The sequence below is a fragment of the Bombus terrestris genome, chromosome 18, assembly GCF_910591885.1.
Source record: "Bombus terrestris chromosome 18, iyBomTerr1.2, whole genome shotgun sequence".
Classification (NCBI taxonomy): Eukaryota; Metazoa; Arthropoda; class Insecta; order Hymenoptera; family Apidae; genus Bombus; species Bombus terrestris.
Genome location: NC_063286.1, coordinates 2,240,769 through 2,257,005, shown reverse-complemented (window position 1 = coordinate 2,257,005; position 16,237 = coordinate 2,240,769). Strand labels below are relative to the sequence as shown.

At 45.4% G+C, this 16,237-nt stretch overlaps 1 protein-coding gene across 1 annotated transcript in view; it reads right to left on the bottom strand.

The window, feature by feature from the left end:
* LOC105666679 (homeobox protein abdominal-B) overlaps positions 1-16,237 on the bottom strand; it is a 79,841-nt gene that overhangs the window by 57,926 nt on the left and 5,678 nt on the right. The window lies entirely within an intron of this gene.

Sequence of the window (16,237 nt, the reverse complement as noted above, 5' to 3'; positions counted from 1 at the left end):
ACACCTGACAGGATGTAACAGCGGCGAATATAAAATAGCTATTAAAGCGATACGAAATTTACTACGCTTGGATCTGACTAATTAGTATACAAATGCTATAATAAACACGATGGTGTATCGCTATGTAATACATTGTGTAGTCACTGTATTTTCTTAACTTTCATACCAATACGCGTCATCGCTGTTAATCAAGAATCGTTAAGACAAAGTTGGCGGTGCAAACTGACGAGATTTGCCAGAAAGAGACGGGTCGATAAGAGATTAATGCAACCAGCGACACATTGCGCAGCCGCTGTTAACGCGGACATAATGTTCCCTCGATAACGCGACATATTCGCGTTCAGTTAAGCGGGTTTATTAGCGATACCGAGCTAACGGGCGTTACGCGATGTGCGACGACACATCGTAAACCGTGGTTCGGCAAACGTACGCAAACATTTTCACGAGCGACCGCGATGTAACCGGACAACGTCCAAGTTAACTTCTGCCGTAATGTTATCAACGAGCGGCCGCGCAATGCTGTCTGGCTGCTGGCCGATCGCCGGATTACGGCGGACCACGGTCTATTCCGAGCCTTGAACTAGAAACGGACGTTCTCGAGCGATAAATCAAGAAAATAACGAAGGCCCTTTGAATCGGAACGAAAATAGCCAGCGAATAATTCACCTCGAACTAGTACAGATTGTTACGTTAGGAAAAAAAAGAAATAACGATCGAGAATTGATTCCAATGGAAGAAACGAACGGGGCAGGTTTCGCGTAACCATAAACGACGTATTGTATTTATTTGTACGTGGTTAATCGCGGAATAAACTTAAAGTAAATCAATCGCTTAAGTTTTTATGCACTTGAGAAGAGTAAATTACGTTCGTTCTTACGTACTTTGAGAACCGTAAGTTGTTATCAGAAAAATTCTCGTAAACTTTATTAAGAAATTACTTTACACGGAGACAAAGGCAATTTCAAGTGGACGAATCGCCATCCTGGATTTATTTTTACTTGGTGCTGTATATCGATGCTTTGAGGAGAAAGTTCGCATAAAACTAACGAGGGTGAAGCAATATAGTCGTTGTCTTAATTCCCCTTAATCATGGTTTCTTTAAAACGTTGTTCCAACTCGATCGAGCAGCGCGAGAAGTTTTAGATAGCCGGCGTATCGCGTAAAAGTTAAGTGGAGGGATAAAAACTAGTTGAATAATATATTCTAGCTGTCTGAGATAACTATTCCTCGTTTTTCGTTACACGTTAAAAATAAAACGACTACCTCGCAGCTGATGACAAGCATAGATCGTCGATTGAAAAAAATGTTTCGATAAGAAGATCGATTTAGAGAACACGGTAAAATATTCAGCTTGCAAAATATTCAGCTAATAAAAGTTACCTTCGACCGAGTCGCCATCGCTATGAGCGCACCAAGCACGAAGAAAGTAAAATGGCGTGGCACCGAGTCCGTCGGATGACTTACAGAGATCGAAGACGCGAAACTGTCTCTTGATTCTTGCGTGGGTGGATTCGCGATCGCGTCAGCTCATCGTGGCGACGAGACGAAAACTGAGCAGACCTCGTTTCTTAGGACACGAAATACGTGCCGGGGCACGAAAGGGAAAAAAAAAAATCAAAGGAGATCGTTACGACACGGCCTTGGATCTTCGTTAGTCCCGGCTGATATCCGACGTTTGGAAAAAATTGGAGTATTGACGGAAGAAGACCTTCTGCGGAGAAAAAAAAATTGGACGGACACTGGGCCCCGTTTCGATTGTTCATTTGGCCTTCGAAGGGGATATTCGAAACGGATCCTGCGTTCAGGGAAATTTTACCGCCGGTACCGAGACGTCCTCTTGTTCGATGCCGACGGAACGACTCGATGGCATTCCTCTTCAAGATTTTTGTCCTACGATGGACCACGGTTGGCAGAATATTTATCGACGAAACGGTAAATCGTTGAAGTATTATCAATGAAAAATTTGGAAACGATAAAAAGTAGTAAGAGGAACTGAAATCGTCATATTTTTAATCAAAAGTTTGTATTCCCAAATGATATTGGCTTTTAAAAATAATTCTTTTGTCACGTGCAATGTTATTCGATTGTCCGAAGAACGCAACATCGTTTAGATCAATTGCGATAACAAAGACTGCAAATTATTTCTTCCAATGGAATATTCTTGTTACCGTGCAAGTTTTCGCTAAATGCAGCAGGGAAATATATGGCGATTAATATTTTCGGAATTACAAAAGACACGATACGATTGATTCTTTAGAAGCTGCGAAAGAAATGTTTATAAACCGGATTCTTAAACCTTGGCTTCCAAGAAGATCATAATGTTACTTTCGTTAAAAAACATATTTCATGAATTTCACGACCGCTAGTTTTTTACGATTATTCTTTAAAGTTAGAAAGAAAATCATGGCCGGAATAAATTTAAAGCGCAATTCGGAAATAAAGTAAACCGAATTTTTCGAGCACGCTCGAAAAAGCGGAATTTCACCCGATTCTTAACAGGTGATCTCGGAAGTAATCAGGTTTCCGCGCGATTTCATCGGTCGAACGTCATTTCATCGAGACGGTAGGCGGCGCCCGGCGTCTTTTCCTCGATATCGATTCCCCCCCTTTCGGTTTACTTTCACTCTGCAACCCCTTTGCCGTCCAGATTAGTCAGAGTTAGGAATCTACCCTGTGGATTCGACGGGGGAGACGAAAGAGGCGTCTCGAACGAAAACATCGTCTAATTTTCCATTTCCTCGTTTGCTTCCCGCAGCGGCGATGACCATCGACCGGACATAAAAGGAGCAAAACATTTTGGCTAATTATAAGCGAAGCAATTTGCAGGACGACCTCGGAGTCCATCCGAAACCAATTCTGCGAAAGAAATTCACCAATTCCGCAAAGTCTAGTCGATCGAAGGCTTCAATTTATCGATTAGTTGATTCTGGCGAGAAGCTTAATCACTGGAGATCGAGTAATCGCACAAAAATAGATCTTCGGTAGCAAAGATCCGTTTGTTTGCTCTGTCGAAACTGTGATCTTATATACTCAGAAATGCATAAATGCAATAAACTGTTCTATTTATTAGTTTCATCTATAGCTAAGTTCATCTTGATAGGTAGTATGAAACTTTTACAGTCGTGCTTACTGAACGATAAGAGGCAAAGAAAGTTACTACTATGCTTGCGTCTAATTAATTAACACGGTAACGCAGCAATAGGAAGATCAATCCTTGCGAAAATCAAGCGAATCGAAGATAGATTTATTAAAGATCAAGGGTAACGCTTAAGGATGGATTGTCTGCTCGTTCAAAGATACAGAAGCCTAGAAACGCAGGCGTACGATTTAAGAATATCGCGGGTGAGAGATCGAGCCGAGGGTTGGCCATGTTTGCTCGTGCCGCGAATTCGCCAAAGCAATGGAAAGAGAAAAAGGAAGGAAGGAACGGGGGAGGAAACTGAAAAAGAAGAGCGATTTGGCATTAAAATTCAGGTAGACGAAAATCGAGAAAGGAATGGGAAGGATCCGGTTGGGCGGAGGGAGGAATGGGAATGGAGGGCTTCGCCGGTAGGAAGGGCGCCGCGAAGAGAGAATTTCTTTGGGTAGCTCGTTTACTCGGGGTAGGACGAAAGAGCAAAGAAAAAAGTAATCGGTAGCATGCGAGGCACGCTCGGCAGCCTTCGCAGCGCGTACATTCTCGGCTCGTAATATACGACTTCCGTACGTTGATGGAATATTCGAAAAATCCGAGAGGCCGTCGGTGATAAAAGTATGGAAACACCAGGGACGAGGATTTTGCTACGTGTGCGGTCGTGAACCGGCGGACAGCCGTGTTCCGCAATCTCGTTTCCAAGAGCATCGACGATCTAACGAATCGTCGAGCGCGAACTTTGGACCGTCTATGCTCCGACAAATCCGCCATGAATTTTCCAGAAACTAGCAGCTCTCCTTTATTACCTTCTTTCGCACTTCTGCCGTTCTAACGTGAGATCTTTCGACGTACCTTTCGCTAAACAAACGTTTGCACACCTATCGTCCGTCGTTGATCAAACATCGGCAGCCTTAAACGTCTCGATAACTCGTTGAACAAACCAATTGAGAAGCCGGTAATTTCTTAAGCAAGCCGGAAGGTGCGTGGAGTAAGAAACAGAGCGAAGAACGGAGAACGATTCGCGGAATAATCGCGATATCAGCCCCGCGAAGAGAAACAAACGCATCGTTACGGATTGAGTTGCTCGACCCGAGGCCATTGCGAAAAAGAAAAATCAGCCGACGACCGCTGAATCGGGTTCTCGATGACCGGAGCCAGCCTACCAAAATCTCCTCTTATCTGCAACGCGACGCGTATTTTAACGGAGGAAGCGGCTCCACGCTCGCGCGTACACACGTAGGTCGACTTGTGGGCGTATAACAACCGATATAAGCGTACAACCTGGGAGATATTCTTTCGAATATACGACGGTGCCGAGTCTGTTTCCGTCACGCTCGTGTTGGTACGCACGAGCTAACTGTCCCTTGGAATGCAACGTATCTTCGGGCTGAGAGCCTATCCACGGAGAGGCAACGTAAAAGAGGCAGAACCGAGATAATCTGAGAGTTTATCGCTCGACCAGCCACGAAATCCTGGTGAACGTTCCTCGCGGCTTGGTCACCATTTTTAATGGAGAACCTTCCGCTTATACGTAAGCGCGTCTGTTTGCCTCGCGATCGCGAACAGGGGGTTCGCGCTTCGAACGTTCTGCCATTCGACGATGATGCTTCTATCGTAAATTTTTTATAATTTAACACGTTCGCTGTGCATCCAAGTTTTATCACCTGTAACGTATTACCTGTATGCTAACGAACAATTGTTACACGATATCTGTCCCTAACTCGCGACGCTTAACGTACGGCTCTGGTGTTTTTCATAAAACAGCGTTCTACGTTTACTACGTTTCTATCTACGTCATTGGTAAAAGGGATCGATTATATTTCTCAAGCCATGGAAACGTACGATGGCAGAGAGTAAAGTCGTGACTCTCCGCTTCGTACTTTACATCTCGACCGATAATAATCTAAAAATAAATACGCGAGTTACAGTTGGAGAAAATTCACGAGTATTTTTAAGAATTTCCAACTTTGATTCCAACTTTCGGAGAATGTCACCATCCATTGTACATTGTTCGCGAGATATTTTGATGGCGTCGTTGTTCATTCCTCGTTCCAAGGGACGTAAGACGCGGTCTCGCCTTCTGCACGCATTCGTTCCTCGGCCTCCGTCCACAAACCGGATACGTTATGGATTATAAACTTCTTTCCTTCGTCCGTTGGATCCCGCCTACCCTCGAACTCCCCGATACCGATGATCGCATCCTCCCCTAAAAAAAACGCGATGGACCGAATGCCACGAGAGTACAATTACGTGAAAACTTAGGTCGGTAAACACACCCTCCGGACGTGGCAACCGGGATACTGTCTCCGCTTCTAGATCATATTTTACAACTATCGGATCCGCCTCGCTTCCTGTTCCTCTCGAACGCGATGGTCTCTGCACGATTTCCACGAGAAATGCTAGGAAACATGGAATACAGAGTGGAGAGAACGTTACGAGAGGTGCTCTAGAAAAAGACATTTAAATATCTGCTTTATGTCGCTGGTTCGTCGCGTAACGAGTTTGATCGATAAATTTAATTAAGAAATTCTCGTATTTTTGATTAATAAAATTTGATCGATAAACCGGTATGCCGAATTTTCACAAAGACGAACGGATTTATTATCTCTCGATAATAAATTCAGATAGGCAAACAGCTTTTTCCAAACGAAACTTGCCGCCCGTTGCGCTTAAGGAGCACGTGCCGCTTTAATTAACCTCGCGAGCTCTGATCACGACGAAGAGGATCTTAATGGTATCCATCAACGATATATCGTACATTCGCACATTCACTGTATCGCTATGTCAGCTATACGAAGCGACGTAAAGACAAATAGCACGAACAACGTCTCCAGTATCACAGGGAACATCTGAACGACGCAACGTCCGAATCGTATTCGTATCTCGTCCGCATCTTCAACCCCTTCCAAGCACGGCGAGCCAGCCTCGCCTTCGTCCGGATACCTGATCGTGGAATCGTGCAGTAGGGGGGACGTATAAAGACGACGAGGACCTGGGTGGAACCGAAAAAGAGCGCGCGGCATGAGAAGGTGGAGCGAACATCGAACGAAACCCTGAAGAAAAAATAAAAAAAAGGGAAGAAGAGGGATCGTGACCGAAGGACGAAGGGAGGAGAAGGAAAGATAGGAAAAAGAGAAGGAAAAGGAGACGTAGGAGCGGTAGGTCGGAGAGAAAGAGCGACGGCGAGGGAGATGGAAAACCCGGCTGGTCTCTAACCGTAAGATAGGGAGGAGAAATACGTGGTCGTAAAATACGAAGCGCAGTCCCCAAAGAAAATACGAATTAAAGCCGCTAACCGGTGATCCGAGAAACTTCTGTATAATCGAACAGAGACGTCAGCGAACCGATGCCCGTTCGCCTGGAAACGAACGTATCCAGCGAATCCAACGAATTGCATTTTTCTGTCCATTTTATCTCACAGTCGACGTTCCGCGCGAGCGATCGTCGTCTTCGAAATATCTTTTAACAAATCGTTAGCGCGTACCGCGAGAACAACTCGAACAACGTGTAAATGGAGAAACTTGCCCGAGATGTTTGCGTGACATCCGCATCGTTAATATCCGGTAGCTGAAACGATAACCGGAAGAAACCAGTAAAACAGTTAGTAAAAATATGAAAATTTGTAGACAACGTCGTTAATCGAAATAGAAACTCGCGCGAGTTTGCTGCTTCCGACTGTTTTCGTTCGAAGCTTGGTTAAAACTTGCATGGAAGAAAGGGGACACGGTCCCTCCGGCGAGTGGCATTTAACTTTAAAGCCTCGTGACTCCGGTTACACGTAGCGAGCCGCTATCGAAGGGATCGAGCTGGTTGTTTCACCGAAAATGTCGCGGATCCTCTGCTCGTCCGCCCCCGAAAGAGGGTATTAACCGTAGATAACATAGGGGTGACCGGTGTGCTGCGAGCGCCTGTCGTACGATGCGATGGTATCGCGTGGTTTCAACCCTTTCGCTCTCCCTCGGTCTCTCTCCTGCTCCCTCCTCCGTCGCTCTGTACCACCCTGTCGTGAAATTCACCCTTGCGTACAATAACGCTGGAACTCGCGGGAACGCCCGTAAAGGCCAACCCCCTGCGTATTTAATTTACTGAATAATTGGAATCAAGCTGCCTCATTTGTGTGCCGCCCTCCCTCCTCCTCGCCCCTCCCTTTCCGATCGCTGAACAACGGAGAAACCCGCCCTACAATTGCCAACCCCTAGGTAACCGGGATTCTGCGAGAGCCTGATGAGGAGATTCGTGCCCGTTCATAAAACTCTCCTCAACCTAGTCTCCTCCGTTGGTCCTCCTCCCTCCGATTCCACCATTAGATCCGCCTGGCTATGGGGGTGAATAAAGATGGCCAGATAATACGAACGACCGACTGGCTGGGGAACGGGATTACTCTTATCCAGTCAGCGGGAACGGGTTCTCGGTTTAAATAAGTGTCGGAAATTTTCCACCCTCCCTAACCCTCGCCTAATCTCAACCTAATTCCAACATTTTTACCGATTTAGGTAGAAATCTCGATTTGGTAAATTACGAGGGTTGTATATCTTTCCTTTCTTTCTTTCTTTCTCTCTTGATAGGATATTCAGAGAGGACAGAGTATAAACGAAGAGAAAATTGTCAACCGTGGAACTCTTTAAATTCGACAAGGTGAAATCTGAAAAAGTACGAGTCTAAATTTTTGGCCAGCCGATTTACAGCGAGCTGTCGCGTCGGACACTGAACCACCAATTGGAGGAGAAGTTTCATCTCCGATGGAACATGATGGGGAGTTTTTAAGTCGCCGATCCCTTCTTTGGCGCGCTATGAAGAAATGCGATCTTGAGTTACACGCTGATCCGCCGATCGGCTGCTTCGTAAAAGTCTCGGTCCTTGAAAACAGCCATTAAAACGAATGCTAGAAAGCACTTTAACGTTTGAATGATAAAAATTCCCCTCGATATCGGAGAACAAGCACGCATCTACATATTTAAAAACTCGTATCGTGTCTTTCAGCCGATAGCACGGTACAGGATCTTGGAACGATCGTCTAGCCGTCTAGCGAGAAAAGAAGCTGGCGGAACGAGGACCCGACGACCGCTCGCGAGTGCAGAGCCGACGTTAACCACGCATGCGTCTCTAAAGCAAGCAGAAATCGATGGCCGCTACTCTTTACCTTCGTACGTGTATAGTATGCACGTAGCGAATGTCGACGGTAAACACGTAGCCAGACCGCTATAGAATGAAATAGGGTGGAAAGTCATGGGATACGACGCGGCGCATTTCGAATTCTCGAAACTCGCGTCCCGCTATCCGGATCCTGGCAACTTTCAACGCCGATTGTTCACCGAGTCACGTGAAATCATACGATTAAACTCTGCCTCGAGTATCTATCTATGCAAATCGACGCTGAAGGAATCTCCTCTTATAGAGTTATTCCAAAATCCGGAAGAATGCGCGAGGACGAAGCCCGAGATAATTCCAAGTGAATTTTCTACATCGAAGTAGTATACGAAACTGTATACTACTAAACTAGTATAGGAAATCACTGCTAATTACGATCGATGCAAACAACGCTGAACGTTTGCGATCCGACGAACCAAATCTGCGTTTTCTTCGATCGATCTTATTCGGTGCGGCTTAACTAGCGGAGAATCGGCGTAAAAACGTCGAGGCCGGATCATAGTGGAGGAAACGGAGACAAGGAGGACGAAGCGTAATTACGCGAGAGGAGAGCCGATCGTCAAGTAGCTCGGATGAAAATTAACGTCGACGTCGGAAAGAGGCCTGGGGCGAAGGTAAATGGCAAACGGTCCGATGTCCGGATCGTACCGGTTCATGGACAAGGTCGTCTCTATGCGACGTTTCAGCCACGATGTTTTAATCGTAATGTGCGTCTAGAACGACATCGCGCGATTACAGCGTATGCAATCGGAGTCACGTTCGCGGCGCCAATCATCCACCTCGAATTTGTCACGTTGCGATCGACCGAACGACTCGGAGATATCGCGAAGCGTAAACGAACGAGCACCCGGACGATTCTGTTTCGCGGTCCCGCCTCCGCTATCCCATGGTCACCGCGTTTTACGATCAATGCGAACGTCGGCAGGTTTTTGCGATGCACCCGGCCACGACGACTGTGCGCGCGTTGGCTTACTAAAAAAAAAAAAAAAATTGTGAAAAAAATAGCCGAGGGGCCTTTCTGAAAAAGAAGTCGGAAGACGAGATTACTTTCGTCGCGACCTGCTAAATGGAAGGGCACGCGAGGGTGAGATCGTGACCTTCGAGGGTAATTGCACCTGCGAGTAAAACTCTGACCTCGCGTGTTTTATCGCGGCATTAACAGGGAATAATTTGAAACGCGAAAGACGTATTCCACGAGAAACTGTTGTTCGCAAAAACTCGTGTCGTTCTTTCGTTAAAAATATTTGCCATTTAATAAAAAGGATCGACCAGAGGCACGTTCGACGTACGTTGCATCGTACGAATTTTTATTTACGAGATACGATGCTTTGTACAAAAGTATGTATAAAAATCGCTATCGATTTACGGAGAACGATACGATTCTCTGGCAGCACTCCTAGCGGAGTCTGCTCCAACCGTTTCCAACTTTGCCGCCGGTATCTCGAACGACTGTACAGTCGATGCAGGGAATTTGATCTGCTTTACCATCGTCGTACAGAAAAATGTTACAGAAATTTTGCCAACCGTGGATAAATTTACGTTACGTAAATGCGGAAAACAGCTGAAATTGTTTTGTCTACATATATTCGAAATCGTCGGTATCTTGGAAAACAATCGCGTCTTGAATAAACTGTTTTCTTACTTGCGCAAACTGGTATTATCGACGAAAGTTAAGTATCCGACATGCTACTTTCCATTGTACGAACGCGTCTAAATAAACATTCCGCTAAACGTCGATCGAGTGGGACAAAGACGAATTCATCGAAGAAAAGATCCAAGATAACGCGGTGTTTAGGCTTCCTAGCATCGATATATCAGCGACCTGTTATATCGATCAAGCAGTACTTTTGTAGAAAATATAACCTACCGTGATTAATCAAGGAAACTATGTTGACAACGCGAAATGGAAATTTTAACGCGCGAACGATAATGATTTATATCTACGCGTTTGTTTATACATAATATAACGCGAGCAAATATAATTAACGAATGCTATACAGACTCTACGAACATAAACCTGTATAAAGATTTCCAATAACAAGCACCAATTTTCTGAATCCTCGAACTCGTTAAAACAGCCTTTCTAACAAGGAAGAAAATTATGAATAACGAGCTTTTCTGCCGCGAGTTTTAAGCGTAATCCTTCGACCGTAGAATGGACGCGACGTCGTAGAACGGCGGACGTGGCGTGCGCGCGCAGACGATGCATGATGGCCGCCGCGTTCGATTCCGTTGGTGGGGAAGTAAGTAAGTGGGGAGAAGAGAAGTAGGAAAGGATTCGCTAGCGAAGAAACGATAGGTTGCAGGAAGGGGTGAGTAACGATACCATCGTGAAAGCTATTGGCAGCACTTCCATGGACCTAAGCTCTGCCGCACGAAAAATAAGGGCGGCCATCATGGATTTCAACATGGCCGTTGCCACCTCGAATAGAGCGTGCCCTAACCTCGTTCGATCGTTTCTCCATCGCGGAAAACAAATCGAATCGAACAACGCAACCTATATCTCCGTCAGAGAGTAAAGACGCGTATAACTTTTCACGAATTTTGATTCGAAATGTTTGGACGAAAATGGAGCAAAGTTGGAAATTATCAGCGCGATAATCGCATCGTCGTTTTAGGAAACGGCTCGTTTCGTTCGCGCGTCACCTATGGTCTCATATACGATTTACGAGCAATTAACGAAACGGTTAGGTATATCACTGAAAAACACAGGTTTAGATCGGTAAACTCGTGAACTGCCGTAAGAAAACGGGTAAACCAAGCCTGCACCTGTTTGTTGGCCGCCGTAAAAATTGTAAGATCTTTACACAAGCCGAATGATTCGTGCATCCTAAACGCAAAGACAACAGTCGTAAATTTTTAGTATCGCCTGCTGCATTTGCTCGGTCAATACTTAATTCATTCACCATGTTCCCGTTAACTATTTGGTCAACAAATTTCCACTCTACTTCCAACGACGATCATTTAAGACAATTTTTTAAGACCCTGTTTCGTCCTTACTCGCATAGGCAACAGGCACGGGTAATGCAAAAAGGATTCGCCCAATTACGTTTCCCTAACGTTCAAAAATATCCCTGATCTAATTTCTAAATTTATAAAATATAAAAAGACTGTTTATCGGTATACCTGGTGCCCCGTGTCTATTTTGCGTCGAACGTCTTCGTAAAACGTTTCGCGTCTCTTTGCCAAACCGAGATGGCAAGATCGAAATAGAAAAGCCATAGAAAAATTCGATGGCTAACGCTACGGTGCCACATTTCGATTTTACATTTAGCGCGGTATATTGCAAAAATAAATTTGGAAAAAGGAATTGGCGGTAGCCAGCGAAAGGGAAGGTTGGCGCGACCCGAACCAAACAATTTCATTTACGCGACGCTGGAGTTCCGCGGGACGAGAAACAAGAATCATCGTTCACCTGTTCATAAGGTCAATAGGTAATGTGATAACGACCGTTCATAATGGTTACGGACGAAGGAATTACCGTGCAAACCGACACTTAAGGTTTATCGTGTCTCTTACCACCGAGTTATGTATACCGTTCTCTTAAAAGTGAACGGTAGTGAGTTGTAACGAGATTATTGACTTTAAATCCTCACGAATGACCCTATAGGAGATTGAAGCTACAAATATATTACCGATACCAGCCGGCCTAACGCCGCGGTCGCGTGCGCCGCTTGCATACACAAATCATTTTACCACTTAACGTCGGAAAAATGTGCAAATAAACAAATCGTCTTGGCATCTCTCCTATACACCGTCGTATAACCGGCTCCTTTAAACTAGTCTTAATCGCGTTAATCGGCCAACAACCCGTTCCAATTATCCGCCTTTCGTCCTTTACTTTCCTATAAAAGAAGCTTCGTGCGAAACGATCCCAATGCCGCTATCCACCGTTAAATTAATATAAATTAGCGAGAAACTGCGACTAGATTCGTTACAGTGGTCGTTATACGAAACGAAACGAAACGGAGATCGCGATATCCGATAAAACGATCTCGTGAAACATTCATACAAAGCGTGGCGCGTCATTGCGAGCTGGATGAATACGCGTTCGACCTTCCACGCTGTAAAATGGACAATTTCATCGAGCTCAGTTTCGTTGAACCGTTTAACCGAAAACGTAACTACACCGGGCTCTGCTATGAGAAAGAACGCTAATAGTTTCCTACGATAATTCAGAGGTCCGGTGTCAGGGGATACGTCGGTTTGGATAAAACGGAAACGATGGAATCATCGTTTTCGTAGACCCTGCCAGAGATCAACGACGTTCTTCCTGTAACGAAAACGTACCCACAGCGCAAACCACGTCGATCGCGAGTCTGGAAAAATTAGCCGTAGCGTCGGACGTTTCGAAAAATACTCGAAGAAGAGAAAGATCGAAGACGCTCGGGCATGGAAACGAAGCAAGGTTGGCGTATCAGACGGTCTTGCGTGCAACGATCGAAGATAATTTCCGTCACGAAGCACGTAGATATATCATTTATTGCCATACGGCAATAAAGATTTCATGCATTCTCGTTTAAACGCGCAGGCGATCGGCCGAATCTATCGGCGGCCGTGTGCATCGATAATACGCTGGAAGGAAGAAGAGAAAGAAAAATACGGTTTTTGAGATATGCGGACGCGAACGGATGACGTCAGACGGCAATAAAAATCCGGGATAGCAACGAGTATCGCGAAACGCGATTCGAATCGACGCTGAATGTAATTTCAAAGGAAGGTCGAGCGATAATATTTTTCGATCTGCGCCGATTAATCGCTATCGCGAGCCGAGCAGACCGCTTGGCTATAAATCGACGATAGAATTCGCGATAATTGGTATACGATTTAAACAATGCGTAATCGACACCGTCCAGTAAATCAAAGCGCTGCGAATTCAATTATGTCATATTTCTGCACATTGTTAATAGACCGCGGATTTATATCTTACATCTTCGTAAACGGAACCGAAGAAATCGAACGTGGATGGAGATTCGTTCATCCTGCGAACGTTCTACCTAACGTGCGACGTAACTTACTTAGATACGGCAGAGAAATGTTATAAATATCGAAGATCAAGAATTAAGCGTAAAGAGAAATTGGCAATTTGAAGAGCCGAGTGAGAGTATGAAGTCCAACTCTGTTTGAGAGTGGATCTGTATAGCGAAAATAACAGCTAGCCTTATAAGCGACCTGGCCATCCATCGTTAAGAAGACAGCTACCAAGGAACGCTTCGAGTCGAGAACCAGAGGTCGTGAAAGTAATTCCAAATAATTCTGTTTGAATAGCCCGCTTTTAAGAAAACTCGCGGTATCGCGTACTTCGATGCTACGTTATTTTTTCCGTGGTCGAAGTTCGATCGCGCGAATGGAAGAAACAAAGGACAAGGAATATGCAAGAGATGCGTGGCGATCGACGAAAAAGCACGTTCCGTTATGCGTAGAGATTCGACGACGGCGGTTTACACAGTGACTCTATCCTATCTCCGGAACTGTTGCCTAATTGCTAAAGCAAACACGCGGATGAGAAAGTCTAACGCAGAGGTGCAGCGACGAGCGACGCCTGGGATCGGTCAATTTCGTTTCTCGCTGGCCGCACGCGGTCACATCCGGCGATGTTGGCGTTAGAATTCGCACCTTCGTGGAAATTATCAGCGGCGAATCCGTTAATAATACGATTACATGTTACGAAAGAGAGACACGTGGCGCGTACACGCGGAGCACCTACGATCGTCCTCTCGATGTTTGTCACCAGTTTGACCGGTTCTTCGCGGCGGTCTTACGCGACAGAGCGTTGTTTCCACGTTAACACCTCGAGCGTGAAACAACGTTGCCGTTCGTTTGCTCTTGCCGCGGGATTATCGTCGCACGATGTTGTCGTACGCAACGCGAAGGAACGTTTAGTTACGGCCAGTTTATTGTACGAAAGGCTGTAATCCGTAAAGATTCGATTAAATTCGAGCATGGAGAAAGCTTTGATGCGATATACATTTCTTATCTTAAAGGCGGTATATACTATTTTTGAACGATTACCTCAGCCCTGAGTTGCTGGACGAACCATCGGACCACGTGTCAAACGGACGAACGTCGATATTCCAAGAAGATCACAGCCGGGCCGACGTATCACTGCAAACAGCGTGTTTCTCACTCACACTTCTGTCCCGGCCATTTCTCGAAACAACGAATCGACGATGAGCGAACCCGCGCGTTATCTGCTTCGTAAACCTACATTACACGGCGGATCCTTCGTCCGAAATGTCAGTTATCGTCCAACTACCTTTTCCATGTCGTTGTCACTCAACTTGCCGCCACTCACGCGAAAGAACAAGGTATCGTCGTAACGAAGGCCACTCCGATTTTCGTCGAAAAGAACGATTACGGTTATCGGAATGGTCGACGATCAAGGACCCGATATAGAGTATAAAAGACAGAGCCAGAGAGTGGAAGAAAAGAAAGGAGAAAGAGGGGCAAGGCAGAAGCGGCGATATCGCGGTCGCTAGAGATGCGCTTTCCGCTATCGTTCGTCGGTGGATCGGCGCGGGAAAAAGAAATTTGCCAAAGGTACCGCAGCGCGTCTACGAGAACGTGAATTACAAAAGGAAGAGGTGCGCGCCTGCGTGTCGCCAACAATGTACTCCGCTGTTACTTTTCGAGCGCATAACAATGGACCACGTTGGTGAAACGGGACTCATGGTTTCTGGATGGGACGTACCGCGCACTGAACCAGTTGTTCGGTCGCGCAGATTCTACGCCCCACTCTTTCAACTTCCCCTCTCTCTTCCATTTTCTACGCGATATTCCGGAGTGTTTCTCCCTACCACCACGACCGAACAACCGATGAACAACTTCGAATACCGATCCCCACCATTTGCGTTACGTTTCACCCTACCACTGGCGCTACTCGCTCCTTGGATCAGCAACCTTTTGCTTCGACGCATCGCGTCGCATCGCTACGACCGACCGGAATCCACCCCACCACCGATACACCGATTGCTGTTCCATCGGCTCTGTATACCGGGTGTGCGAAAACGACCAAGTACGTGCGTGTTCGATTACGTAGCGATTCTGAAACATCTTCAAAGAATTGAAAATTAAGTCGAACGTTTGTACGCGTATGGAATGTATCCGATCTTAAAAACCCATCCTGGAAAATTAAATCGATCGAATATCGATCGAGCATCCGTCGATCCTAACTTGCTTCTTTTCCCAAGTCGATATAAACGCGAGCTTGAAAGTTTATAGACATGACAAATGCGATCTTGATAATCGATTCCACAAGGTAATTCAAGTAGGTACACAGGTACTTGGTATGTAATGAAAAGTACGTTTGAAGGTTTATAAATGATCGATTATTAATAATCGATTCGGTGTAAAGAATTAAGCGATCGATCGAAGATTGATAATTATGGAAAACGTAAATGGCAGAAATAGGAGATTTCGAAAATAGTGTTGTTGTACGGACGGCGATTTTCGTTTAAACGTAAATGACGGAACGACAGATGTAGAACGTAATTCCGTCCTTTTGTATTTTGGGAATGAATCACCCGATTTTAAGGGTAGAAGAGTAGAGATATTCACGTGTCAACGTTAAATAAAGACATAGATTTTCTGTAACCAAAAGATAGATGTATTTTTAACGCGCGCAAGTGGACGACCCTTAATCGACGCCATTAAAATTCGTCTAGATCCTGTGGATCCCTGCTCACGCTCGAAAGCGGACGTCCGTGATTGGAATGGCGACCTTTTCCACGCTCGACTAATTTTAAAAAAGTCAAACCTGTTTTCTAACTACCTCGAGGTTGGGCTTAAAACGTCGACCCAACCCCGATCGAAGGCGACGCAAATGTCTATTCCACAGGGTGTGGTTTCTCTAGAATCGACTTTCGACCAGGGTGGATATTTATATCCTCGGCTAACGAATTCTATTTCTACTCGCGAGCCATTCGTCTAAAACTTGAAATTCTTTCTAATAAAAAA